We start from the raw sequence: 15127 nt of genomic DNA on the forward strand, positions 1-15127 counted from the left end.
GAAAAAAATGTCGCCTCGTAATTATCATTAGTATTCATTGTTAACTGTAGGAAAAGAAATGGATTGCAAATGATTTTGCTTCAAATGTTAAACAAAGCGGAACATTTACAAGAGCATGCTTAATTGAATTGAATCTAGAACTGGAAATTCATATTTTATTTATATACATTTCTTAATTTCACTGATGAAGGAATAAGATTAGAAAGTACCAGCAAGTCACATTGAGTTATGTTTTATTTAAAAAAAATCATATTTTCAAATATATTTATCATTGTATTGCTGTCTAATTCATATAAGACGAGTTTTATAATAAACTAGCTGCATTGCTCGGCTTTGTCCGGTTCACCTTGAAAATAAAAATTGTGTCAAGTGACGTATATTCAACAATCTGGCTTAAATAGATAATAATTAAAAATAAAGAAAAATATTATGCAGAATTTCCCTCCCAAGCAATGACGACAGATATTAAAGTTCTTTTAAAAAATTAAATCGAGAAAGATAAATTTAAAAAGCGCAACCATGGAAACACAAAATAAGAAAAGTTTCAAGAATTAAGAGGCGAAAGAAAATGGTTAACAATTGGAATGGAAATGGGATTTTTGAAATTGATTTTAAAAGGCTTGTAACTTTTTTTTCCTTTCGAGATAGAAGCTTAATTTTTCGACCATAAGTCGAGATGGATCTGGAGTAAAAAAATATCGCTTTTTCGAATGGTGTCTAAGAGAAAGCAGTGGGACAATTCCTTTACTTTTTATTTTTAGATTTACTGAAGAAAGTAGAGCCTAAATTTCAGCTAAGCCTAAAAAAATTTGAACTAAAAATGCAAATAACTTCCGTCGTAATTAAGTTAGAGCATTGAAACAAATTGCTTAAAACGCGAAAAATTCTACCCTTTCTAAAGACACGTAATATTAATACCTGCAAGTAATTAATTTTTCACCTCCATATTTGAGAATTTATGTGAAAATTGGGCCTAAATTAGAATAAAAAAAGAACTACAAGTCGATTTTTTTTTCGAACTGGTCTGCAAACCTTTCCGGTGCCAAAAGAAATATACTGCGAAAATCTTAGCGAAATTGGCCGGATAGTTCTCGAGTGTTGCGCGTTCACACAAACAGACGCTTTTTTGAGACTTCATTTTATACTATGTAGAGATAATGCATTTTTGAACAGAGGAATTAATAACTATAATTCATTTTCCAGATGGGGACAAAAACTAGAAACCAGTTTTCTGTATTTAAAAAAAAAGTATTCTAAGATATTGCTGCGAAAGTACAATTTGTAGAATAGAGCAGTAGACATTATTAGGCTATTTTTAATGCGCATTTCATTAACAAGAAAGAATGAAAATACTTCTTTTCTTTAACTCAAAAGTAAATAATAAAATGAATGTGTCTTAAAAATAAAACTTTTCGTATTTTTAATTAAAGCTATGCATGGAACATTCATATTAACATACCATATTTATCTACGTTACTCATTCAAAATTTTAACAAACATGAATGACTTTTAAGGTATGCGAACACTCTAACTTTCGAGAGAAAAAATCGATTTTGAGGTTTTTAGAAATTTAGAAAGCCACAATGTTCTTCTTTCTAAATCTCCAAATGTTTTGTTTTAAATCGGTGAACTATTGAGAAATCTAGGAATAATTTACTAAACTCAAATGCACTTCTCAAACTCAATTTATTTTTTATTTTTCGATTTTCTCATAACCACTTTTCCAAAGTTTTTATTTAAGCCATCAGCTCTAGCGAGAAAAGTATTTTCTCTTAAGATTTGAAACTTGGAAAAAATAATTAATCATATTACTGTAACATAAACCTCGAAAAGGTAATGTGCATGCACTATGTGGTTTTGAATAAACAATCAATTAAACTTAATCGGCAAAAAGCGCGTTCTTTGTGGGAATTTTTTGAACATTTACCCATAAAACCTGTTTTTAGTTATTTTTTTCCAAATTTAAGGACTATATCACTGCCTGGTATCTAACAAAGAAATCAACACAAAAATTTTTTTATATTATGAAAAAGTGAATGCACTGGAAATGTTAAGGAAGTACTAGGCATTTTTTTCTAAAAATATGGCTTTATTATTTAAAAAAAACTTTTAGAAAATTATTTTTTCAACAGATAAGAAGTCAAAATGTGGTATTTAAGTCATATTTAATCTTTACTAACAATAAAGCTGAAAGTCTCTCTCTCTCTGGATGTCCGGAGGAGGTCCTGATGTCTGTAGGTTCTCTGTGACGCGTATAGCGCCTAGACTGTTTAGTCGATTTTCATGAAATTTGGCACAAAGTAAGTTTGTAGCATGGGAATGTGCACCTCGAAAAGATTTTTCGAAAATTCGATGTGGTTCTTTTTCTATTCCAATTTTAAGAACAAAATTATCATAAGATGGGCGAGTAAATTACGAAATTATCATAATGTGCCGTAACATGGACACAAGACAATTGGCGAGATACGAAATTATCATAACGTGGAACCGTAACATGGGTACAAGCCAATTGGCGAGAAAATTCACAATACATTATTTGTAAATATACAGGCGAACCAAAAGACCTTTTAATTTTTCTATTATGGGCAAAGCCGTGCGGGTACCACTAGTAATAGTATAAAGTTTTATAAAGGTGCAATGAATATTGAAGAAAAACAATATTGATGGTGTTCGCCTACTTTAAACCATTTAAGACTGATAGTAAATGTAAACTGTAAAGATAATTTATTCTTCAAATTTCTATCTAAATAACAACAACGAAATTCGGTGCATTGGTGCATTCATGTCATACACCATTCTATCGGTCCATGCATTATTATCACTGCATTAGTACAATTTCCCACCTTTACATTACTAGACATTGTACCCGCTACGGAAACACTTTATCCAACGAGAATAAATTTTGTCGGCATTTTACATTATCAATATTAAACACTTCAGTTAATAGCCGCATCCCACTCAAAATGAACCGTATGTTCCCATATTTTAACACGTATCATGAATTTATTACCTGAATCTCAATTTCGAAAACTATAAAATGCTTTTGTATGAAATTATGTTAAAATGTAGATGAGGGAACTTTGTAAGTAGGAATGAATGAATTTTGATTCATTATTATCACCTTAATTCTATTGGGAGATAACTTTAGTGTTCTTTGATTAGTTAAGTTAGCTTAGATACTACAAAATTAGGAATAACTAAGGTGATTAATTCTTGCCAATGCAAAATTATATGAATGGCTTCTATATTAAGTGCTCAGAAAGTATTTTTTTTAATGATACTGCTTATCAAAATTGCTAATTTTGTAAAAATATGAGTAAAATCTTCATCTAAAAAATGTTTTTAATTGTTATGAAAGAAGTAAAATAACAAGATGAATTACAAATACATTTTTCAGCAAAGGCGCATGCGCGACTTTTTGTTCCACAAAAAATAAATACGTCACTTAAGTTACAGAAAGTTAGCAAATCAGAATATCTGAGCCCTCGCATAAAAAGGTTTACTTTAAATCAGTATTTCAGTTATGTGCGCATATGGGCAAAATTGATTTCTTTGCCAATCTTCCTCAAAAGCAAAATTTTGAATTAATGATCAAACCTAATATATATTTCGCAGACGATAAATAAAAAATTAGTTCAGTCATTAAAGTAAGTTCACTTCGGAATTCGAGATACCCAGCTGTAAGTCTGTAAATACTTGTATATTGACACCCTAAAAGTTGTCTCAAAACCTACATATGGTAAGGTGTACGTAACTATGAAATTTTAAGGTCAAAGGTCACAAAAATCGGTTTTTTGCGCTTTTTTTTTTTTTTTTTTGTAAATATCTCATTTCCTATGGGTTTTTGCTATTTGTATTTATTATCAATATTGTAGAATACAAAATTCTCTACAAATTTTGTTTATTTTTTTTTTTTATACGGTGAACCGTTTTCGAGATAGAGGGCGGAGAGCACGCGGTCACAGGATCACTTCAGGTCAACCGGTGCCCCCGGTCGAAAACGCGCCATATATAGTTGATGAAAATCAAAGATTATAAATCAATGATTATAAATATTTGTCAATTTTTATTAACTATTATATTTTATCGTTTTTTCCTTAAACTATCCACTTTTTATTCAGTATTAATTTACTTAACAACACTTACCTGCCCATGTAATTGCAGAATTGTTAATGAAAATGTAGGAATTATATTTGAATTTTAACCTAATTAATATTAATAACTTCTTACATGATGAAAAAAAAAACAAATAAATTATGAATTAATCTTTTTATTAAAAAATATCATTCAATACATTTATTTTTATTAAAAGTAAAAAAATGGTGTAAAGGGTACAAAAACTACAATTTATAATTTTAATCATCTTCTTCCTCTTGATCGTCGTGTTCCGGCTGCTGGTAAATTTCAAACTGATCTTCATTATCGTCTTCAACGACATTTGTCTCAAGTTCTTCCATGATTTCGGGGTCATAGGTTCCATCTTCGTTAATGTCGCTCTGATATGGTAGAGCATTGAGACAAACTTGCCCATTACATTGGTCACAAGCTGAAGAGCATTGCAAGCCCGCTTTCCTGCATCCGCATCGCGAACCACAACCACTCTTGCAGTTGCAGAAAATTGTATTTAGCAAATCTTCTGGAGCAAATGGTAAAATTGTCATGATAGGCTCCAGAAAATCGTTTAGCATTGCCCAACCCCATATCTGGGGTTCCAAATCATGTCCTAACCAAGTTTGAACTTGATAATATACACGTTTGAAATGTTGATGAGCAGCTGCACTTGTTGGTGGAATATTTGAAAGCTGCACAGGTTTATTAAGTTTTGTAGACTTGACGTAATGCATATAACGAAGATGATCGAGACTTTTCACAGATTTCGGAGCATTATAGACTGCCAATAAAGTTTAAGTTCCACTCTCTAATAATCTCTGGGTCGAACAATTTTCTTCCTCAAATGCTGCAGCTAGTTCATCCAAATTTGGCAGTTTCTCAAAAACTTTTAAAAATGATTTTTTTTCCCTTTTTAAAAAGTGCAGTTAATTGACAAATATTTATAATCATTGATTTATCGATAGTTCATCAACTATATATGGCGCGTTTTCGACCGGAGGGACCGGTTGACCTATCCTGTGACCGCGCGCTCTCCGCCCTCTATCTCGAAAACGGTTCACCGTATAAAAAATTTTTTTAAACAAAATTTGTAGAGAATTTTGTATTATACAATAAAAACCCCATAGGAAATGAGATATTTACAAAAAAAAGCGCAAAAAAAACGATTTTTGTGACCTTTGACCTTGAAATTTCATTGTTGCGTACACCCCTACCATATGTAGGTTTTCAGAGAACTTTTAGGGTGTCAATATACAAATATTTACAGATTTACAGCTGGGCATCTCGAATTCCGAGATTTTTACCTAATTTAAGCTTAAATGACTGGACTAAATGCAGTTGTATAATGGCTATATGTACTTTTTTTTCTTGTTGCTCATAAGAACTTTCATAAGCAAATTCTCAGTTATCCATTTTTTATTTCAAATGTTGCTCGAATTGGTTAGTTGACATTTTATTATATTCTATGAAAAATAAGTGTTTTAATACGGTTGCAAACTTTTTGAGCATTTTTTTTTAAATAATTGAATTTATCTAGCATGACCTTTACTACTTTTTAGTATGACCATCACAAAGCGAGTGTGACAACTACTGGTGAAACCACTGTAAACCAATTTATGTCAAAAAATGGATAAAGGGAATTTCACAAAAAGGTCAACCTTTTGTCTCGCAAGTGACGGTTCATATATTTCATTTTAAATTAATATATTTATAGTGTAATGACGAAATTTTTGCTTATATAATTTGTTAAGCAGAAAACAATTGTTCATTAATATTTTTGGGGTTTTAATTTTAAATGACACAAGTGAGGCGTCACGTGTGGGACCATTTTCTCTGCGGATTAACCCATAAAAAACACTTAAAATCACAGGAAATTTCGCAGCTACAAACATTTAATACCGTGAGAATTAGTTTTCTCTTTGAACTCGAACCACAAGCAGCATTACAATTCAACAACATTCCAAAATAAAAAACAATAAATAAAAAAACTTTAACCATGCCCAGCACTAAGCATTTTCCTATAAAAAGCAAATTTATTACTGTGAAAACAAGAAAAATAAAGGTGCGGAAACGTTTCAGACATATTGTATAATAGAGACTATGTTATTTATAAACGTGATGTAATTACATTGGGGTAGTTTCCAAAATTTTAAAAGTATTTTTTTCATGCTTAAAAACATAGGATTCGACCATTTTTTGATAAATTTGTTTACGTTTAATATTTTTAAAAAATTACTAAATCGGAGAGCATTCATTGCTTACGGCTTCTACCGATGACATCACAAATGTTGAAATGCCATTCAGTGTTGCCATTCACAGTGCAAAATATTTAATTCCCATCTTTATTCGCGTGTATTCGCAACATTATGGTTGGTAGCAATCGTAGAGCGCAATTTTAATTCGCTGCATGATTATCACAACGTGGAAATGCGGTAGAAAGATGCGCCATAGTGCATCATTTGTGACGTCATAAAGATCACGCCTTGTTTGAAGAATCGTACATTTTAAAAAATTAATTAAGAAATAACTGTTGGGAAAATGAAAGTTTTTTTCTGAGTATATGTTATTTATTTATTTATTTATTTTTTGCTTATTCCATCAATTTCAGTGACAAAAAGTACTACTTTTGACTGAAGGGAACAACCCAATTTTTAAAATTCGTGTTCTAGAAAACGGCTTTACATATTACTTCGTAATTTTCACCACAATTTCTTCACTTACTCATGATTACACATTTGTTTAAAGATACACTTTTTTCCACTTACCTGTTTTATTTATTTATTATTATTATTATTATTACTATTATTATTATTTTGATTAAAAAGTCTTTTTTTTTTCATCTTAAAATGTGGTTACTGGTTAATGTTTGTCAAGATCATTTGCAAAAACAATGCTCCTACTTTTGCAAGAAATTCATATTTTAGCATCTAAACACATAAAACTAAAACTAGAGTAGATGCGGCAAAGTAGAGCCGCTATATAGATAGGCCGCATAAACTTAAGTTTAGCCATTTTGGATCAGAATTTTCATTGCTGCGGAGCTTGGGTTACCACAGCAAAGTTTCATGTTTCGCCAAATTTGCCGTAAATACTAATTTATTTAATAAACAATTCACGTGCAGCTAATAATCGCTCGCAGTGAACAATCACCAAACACGATAACTCGCCAGAAAAGACAACCACTTAAACACGCGCTCCGATCCAAAATGGCTGATCTTAAGCTGATGTGCCGGCTCGTATATATAGGGGCCTTACGGCAAAGTGCATCATTTGTGATGTCATCAAGACCACGTTTGTTTGAAAAATCGGACATTTTAAAAAATAATTTAAAGTAAACTGTTGGGAAAATTAAAGTATTTTCTGGGTCCATGCTTTTTTTTTTCCTCATTCTATCCATTTCAATGACTAAACGTAGTACTTTTGACTGAAAGAAACCACCCCATTTTTTACTTATCTATATTCAAGAAAGTTTTTTTTTTTTTTTTTTTTTTTTTTTGCAACTTTTACTACGCGTATTAAAATGAATGTCGTTAATAACTATTGTTGAGTTCTCACATTTCAGCATTATTTGGTTTTATATTTTTGATATAGGTCATTCTCCAGAAAACATAACTTTTGAACGCAAATATTTTTCCGTTTCGAAACCTTTTGTTTTCTTTTTTTTTTCATTTTTACATGAAAGTGTTACCTATTAGAAGTAACCATAAAAAATGGCCCGGCTAAATTCCAATTATTTTACTCGTAAATAAAAAAAATAAAAAATGCCTTGTTCACGGAAATAATAATTAAAAAAAAAACTTTTAATCTTTAAAAAATCGAGGCCAATTTATTATCAAAGTAGTAATTTCGTTAAATGCGCAAACAATCAATAAATTTTAAAAATTAGTGAGAATATAACATTAAACTCACTTAATTAAGGTGCGGCTTAATTAGTAGCTTCACAAATGTATGTTAAAAAATAGTATTTAGTAAATTTGACGATATACGGCAATTTATAATTTTGGTTGAGTGCCTGCTACTGATAAATTTCCTCTCCATCATTTATTTTCAACCTCAGAAATAATGCTAATGATAAGGTCTGTCACGGAGCTGAGATTCACGGAGGTGAGGAATTTTCCATTAATATAGGCATAATAGATACATTTTTCAGGGATTTGTTTTTCTTCGTTATTACAATCTGCACATGTTAAGCATATGAAAATATGTTCATTTCTTTTTTTTACATTAATTTACATTCCTGAAATTCAAGTTCACGTAGGTGAGATCAGAATAACCACACTAAATTTTTAAAGCAAAATCTATCTTTTTGTTTTAAGACAAAAATATCCCAACATCAACTATGGCTGAAAATAAAAGAGGAGGTTCCCATGTATCATGGAAAATAAAATTTGATGTCATTACTGCCACGTGGTAATATGAAATGGCATTTTGTGTTTAGGTAACGGAGGTGAGAATTTATTGAATGACATGACTCCTTGTCCTACTAAAACGAACTAAAACAAACACAATATTAAAAAATTAAATATACTTAAACAATTAGTTTTTGAGACACTTGTGAAAGGAATAATTAGTAAATAAGTATATACTTGTAATTAAACAAGTTATTAAGGAACATAAACAGTCACACAAGGTGTGTGACATGCTACGGAGGTGAGAATTCACATGTTGTGAACCAAAAATATACAGAAATAAAAATTATTATTAAAAAATTGTTGGCAGGTTTATATAGATATATTTTTGATGAAATTAAAAATCATTGTTAAATAAATTGTTCCTTAAAGTTTTTACTGTAAAAGGTTTTACAGAAAAGTTACACTTTTTGAAGAATGACCCATATAAGTAGCTCTTGGGCTGTTCGTTTCATTTCTAGTAGTAAATATCTTAAAATAAAAATTAGTTTTGTACGTATCAATAAAAACATACCTTTTAAAACAAAAATGCATTGTAAAAAAAAATAATAATTTCATACAAACCTAAATAAAATTTTTAATGTTACAATACTAAGGTAAAGTGAAAAACACAGTTGGCATTAGTCAGAAGTCAAAGAAGAGTTTAGTAAAACAGCTGACTATGCAAGAACAGAAGCGGGTTTTTTCGTTATTTACCAGCTAAAGTGGTAATATTTTGCTTTTTACGTAGGTCAGTCAGAAAGTTGGTTGAAATGCTTGTAAATATGTTCCGTCTAATGCAACTTGGATGGCACTGTGTGGCCACACTTCAGACATGTACCTTTATCATGTGAAGCAGCGGCTTCCCCAAGGCAAGTTTAGTTTTTCTGATAATGAGTCGCAAACATATCTTGACAGCTGCAAATAGCGTCCAAATTAGAAATGCGTGCTGCAGTTTGATTGTGTAGGCAAAAAGGTGCAACTGCACTGAAAGTTTTAGGCAGTAGCATAAATTGTGTGGTGAAAATGCAATGTTATGTTAAGCTAACGTAAAATGGGGCAACATGTTTTAGAATGATCGAACAGATATTGACGACGCTAAGCGCGAGGGAAGAACAAGTTTAAGTGGGAAGTGTGGAATCACACTCCCTTATCCTCCCAAACTTTAACACTAGAAAGACGGAGGGGCCTGTGTGGCCCCTCGCGTAGTTTGTTGTTTAATAACTCGGATAATTTCTAACAGAACGTAATGTAACTTCATGACTTTTCATTATATGACCTTATTTGAATGCTTGTTTAGTTATTTAATCATTCGTCTCATAGTACTGTAAATATTGATCCTTATACCTAGAAAGACGGGAGGGGCCACAGTGGCCCCTAAGCTATTTTACCTCTAAAAAAAATATTTTTTTCCTTTCTCCTAATTGTTGTAGCATAAAAAAAGGGCATTCACTCTAGTTTAACCTGTAACTTCCGCTTTATACAGCCAGTTGGAGATCCAAATGCTATAAACAGAACCGACTGCTTACCAGCCTAAGGGTAGTTATTGCTCTTGGAAAGAAAAACTGATTCAACCTTTTGGCCAGGAAAGAGAGAAACACTACAAATAATCGTGTGCTAAGTTTTTATTTAGTCACGAAAAAAGGTGCATCGGGCAGGTGGATTCACTCAGAAAGAATGTTTTAAATAATTCACCCCAAAAATGGGTAGGGGCCACACTGGCCCCTTCAGTCTTTCTAGGTATACAGAAAATGTCAGTCGTTCTAGTGTTAAGCCATGTTCCATGAAACAAGAAATTTCAAAGCGACTATACCGTTCGGATGACAAAGTTAAAGCTGCAACCTAACAATGGTTATCGAATATTGGACGGGATTTATTTGCAGAAGGCATCGAAAAACTTGTACCACGACTCGACAAATGCTTAAATAACGGAGGTGGCTACGTTGAAAATGAGATTTTAAATAGATCTTTAAGATAACAATAAAGTTATTTTAACAATTCTATCCTCTTTTTTTTTCTTTTTTTTTTCTTTTTTTTTTCTTTGTTTGCTTGTTTTCTTGAGCATTGCAACTAACTCTTTGGTTGGCTCTTCTACAATTAATTGATTTTATAATTTCAATGATTTATTGTTCGTTTCCATCCTGTTTTTATTAGTATGATAATGCTTAAAAACTTCGAAGCAAAAATTTATTCGCACAATAATACTTATAAATTTTGAAGTAAAAAAGGTAAAATCAAATGTATAACTCAGAAAGAAAAAAAATAATAAAAATAAAAGAAGCACACAACTATAAATATAGTTAAGCGTTGAACTGAAAAGTTAAGCATTGTTAATTTATGCTCAATTTTATTTTTTTCAAGAGTTTTCAAAATTTTATACTCCCACGTGTCAATTGATTTTTTTCTTTCTAAACGCCCACTACTGGTGCAGTGACAATTCGTGGTTGTTTTACTTCACAAAACTTTATTAATCATATAACTTTGCAGAATCAATAGATTATTTTAATTATCTTTCATGAACCAACAAACTATTTCTACTCTGCACGAAACGAACTTTAATAAATAAATAAATACGTGCGAACGTCCTCTTTCACTTTATCGATTCTAAACCGTCCGAAGAGAAACGACGCAAATTTTCTCACTTTAGCCTTATTATCTAATTTTACTGCCGAAACTGAAGGCGTCGTGAAATGTTTAAAGACTTCGCCAAAGCGAGCAGCTCTTCACGCTATATGAACATACATCTGGGTAAAGTGAAAATGACTTTTGAATTATAAGGATCACTGGTCTCGGGGAAGACTTTCACTCTGTCTTATTATTCACACATTTTATTTCGAGTCATAATCTTCTTCCATGTGTGAAGGAATGTATATGTATGCATTTTCACTTACTGAAATTTTAACAGAGTTTTGAATAAATTAAGTATAGGGCTTCTCAGTGCAAAGTTATATAAATATTAATTTTGTAGTAATATGATGCATATCGCTTAACAAAAGTGTATTTGGATAAGTTGTAAATTTTATTGGGCAGTTAACAGCACTGAGAAACTGACAGGGAAAATGTAGCGTGAAAAAAAAGGACATTTTAAATTATTTTCATTTAAAATTTTTAAACCAAGTGTGTGAGTAACGAATAAATGCTTTTGTACTTAAAAATTAAATGAATGAACTACCAACATTTTAATGCACAAAAATTGCAAAAAATTATGCGGACACATGTTTTGGGATGAGTAAAACGGCAACAGCGTGCATAAAGTACAAATAAAGTAATAAAATAGAGTTAAAAACCCACAGCAAACAGCTGTCTCGGGGCTGTCAAATGCAAATCCCTTCATCACTGCATAAAAGAAGAACGAAAAGTCCACACAATGTAGGCCGAACGACAAAAATTCAATCGACAAAAGTCCACACAATGTAGATCGAATTGTCGACATTGTGCGGGTTTTTCATTCTTCTTTTATGCACTGATGAAGGGGCTTGTATTTGACAGCCCCGAAACAGCTGTTTGCTGAGTTTTTAACTCTATTTTATTACTTTATTTGTACTTTATGCATTATGTTGTCGTTTTACTCATTCCATAGTACAAAGTTTTCGACTGCTTTTTTACAACATGTTCCGGGATACAAGGAACCCCTTTTTTATGCAAAGAACTGTGAGCTTTTATATAAAAAGTCATCCGAGGGGAGTAACACAGTGGAACAGAAGTTAATACAAATAGCAATATGAAATATATTTTCGCTTTAGGGTCGATTTGTCTTGTTTATTTTGTTAATTTCCATTTTTTGCTATTTATACTGTCTTCTGTTCCACTTAAAGCGTTCCTCGGATGACTTTTCAACCAAAAGCTCACGCTTTTGTGCATTGAAAAAACGGTTTCTTGTAGTCTCTAAAATTGTGTCTGCAGAAATTTGTAATTTTTATGCATTAATGCTTAGGTAGTTCATTCAAGTATGTAAGAGCAAAATATGAACGCCATTGAAAAGTTTCTTTAAAAATCTTGCTTCTATTTAAGTTTTACTTTCGTTTGGATTAATAGCATAAAAAAATACAATATAATAGATAAACGATTTGCATTTTAATCTTAAAATTTGATATGTAAAGCTGAAAAATGTACCTCATCCGTGATAGAACCTTCTGAGAAATGCACAAGAAAGCAAGCCTCAACTTAAAAATTAAAAATATTTTATTTTTAAATAAACGATGAAAGCTTTCAAAATTTTATACTTTTCAGGCATAATTTCTCAACTATGGTTTAATTCACTAAAAAATGTATAAAAATACAAACCTACATTTAAACCAAAAATCTTTTTTTAATTAACCTATACCCCATATTTGGTATAATTTTTATTAAGTATATTAGCATGTAGAGAATATTCTACATAATACGGCCTACATCTTTAATTGTCAAAAGTATTAAAACCAGAAAAAGATATTCCTTCCTTGATTTAAAAAAAATGACCAGAACTAATAAAGTAATTTTTGTTATCGTAAGCAAAGTTTACATCAAAATAACTTATGAAAATAGTAGAAGAATAAATCACATCCAACAAAAGTGGAAGTGTCTTAAGCTCATTTATTTCTGCTGAAAGAGAGGTTTTTTTTTTTTTTTTTTTGCAATACTTGAAACTGGCGTTAGCAGTTTTTACTGTTTTTTGTGCAATTTTAACAGTGTAATTTGTTTGTGGTAGCAGAAAAAGTATATTAAGAATGTATTCTTTGAACTAAATTTTAAAACGCTAAACAATGAAATAATGATATTACTAAAAAGCTAAATGAAGAACAAGATGATGAAACTTGAAGTATAGCTATATTTAAGCGATCAAAATTCGATACAAATGATTATTTTTTCGTACTTAAACATACTTAGAGAATCAGAACATGTCTGAAAAAAAGAAAAAAAAACATTTTAGAATTAAAAAAAAAACAGCTAAGTTTATGGTTTAAAATGCGGATTTTTTTTCTAGAAAAAAAATGTCTTAAAAACAATGTTAGGGAGATAAATTAAAAGTTTAAAACAAACAATGTTAGAGAGACAAAACAAAAATATTAATAATAATAATATAGCGATAAATCAAAAATTTTAAGCAAATATCTTGCAAAAACTTTAAAACATTTTTCAAACAATAACATATTGAAAATAATCAGAACATAATTGAAAGAATGACTTAAGTATTTTAAAAAAATACTTAGTCTTTAAAATGTGGAACATTTAAAAAAAAAAAAAAACTGACAAAACATGCGGATTATCTTTCCGCACTTTTCATATGTTTTTCTTGAATATAAAGTTGAAAAACAACAATGAAAGGTAAACGAAAAATTTTAAACAGTTAACATCCAAAACCTGCGTATCTAGGCACTTAAAAAAAATTAAAAAAAATAAGTTGGTATAAACATACTTTAAAGAATCAGAACAATTTTTAAAGAATAAATTTAGTATTTTAGAAACAAAAACTTATGGTTTCAAATACGGACATTTTTTTCGCATCTTTTGTCAATTTTCTTAAAACAAAAAGCTCAGAACAAGCAATTTCGGAGAGAGATAAATGAAAACTTTCAAACAAATAACTTCCAAACCCTGCAAACTTTAATCCAAGCACTTTAAGCAGATTAAAATGCTGATTTACAAGTTCGGTAGTAATATGATCAAAAATTAATTTATACCAGAAAGTCAAAGTAAACGCGAATGACGCAGAATATTCCACCCCAACAAGCACCGAGAGTTTAATATTCGCCGCCTCGTTTCAATAAGTTTGCACGCTTCCGACAATTTGGTTGCGAAGTTTAAGTCCCTTTACGAATTGCAAATGAAACTGAGAGTTAAAAACTTTTTAACAAAAAAATTAAACCGCCGAAAAAACTGAAAAGCAAAAAATAATAAACCATTTTAATTAAACCTTAATAACTAAGTTCTTAAACTGATGTAAGTATACCTAAGTATATATTTTTGTAATAATTTAGAGTTTTTAATTAACCTTAATAACTCAGTTCTTAAATTAATGTAAGTATACCTAAGTAGTTTTGAGTCGGTGCCAAACAAGCAAATTAATTATTTTTGTAAAGCGTGAGGCGCAGCGGTGGCGTATGGCGACACGTCCCTTCGCCGGAAAATGCCGAGAGTTCACGAAGTTAAACCCGAACGTCGTCGAGTGGTCTCGAAGAAGCACGTGTCGAGTATTTGGCTGCTACTGAGCTTTTGCCTCATATACAACAGTCAAAATGTTTATATCATTGTTCATCATACTGAAGAAGGATTTCTCATCTTGTTAAAAGCTCAAATAAATGGTTTTGTGGGTCATAGTATTATTCAGCGTAAGTATGGCATAACAACTGTAGCCGTTAATTGCATACATGATCCTGAAGATTTTTCTCACTGGTTGTTTGCCTCTCTCGTGCGAGGTCCCAAAGGTTTCAAAGCTCCAACGAGAGGTACTTTTCGTTGTATACGATCTACTAGTACTCATGATTTAATGATGGCGTGTGGAGGGAGCATTTTTTGAAACATTTATGTTTATCGCCGGACATTTCACATTACATTGCTAATTTTATTTGGTTATTTCTTTAAATTTAGGTAATTTAGGGATCTTTGTTTATTTATTGTTTGGCACCGACTCAAAACTACTTAGGTATACT

This window comes from Uloborus diversus, chromosome 5 (assembly GCF_026930045.1).
Source record: "Uloborus diversus isolate 005 chromosome 5, Udiv.v.3.1, whole genome shotgun sequence".
Taxonomy (NCBI): Eukaryota; Metazoa; Arthropoda; class Arachnida; order Araneae; family Uloboridae; genus Uloborus; species Uloborus diversus.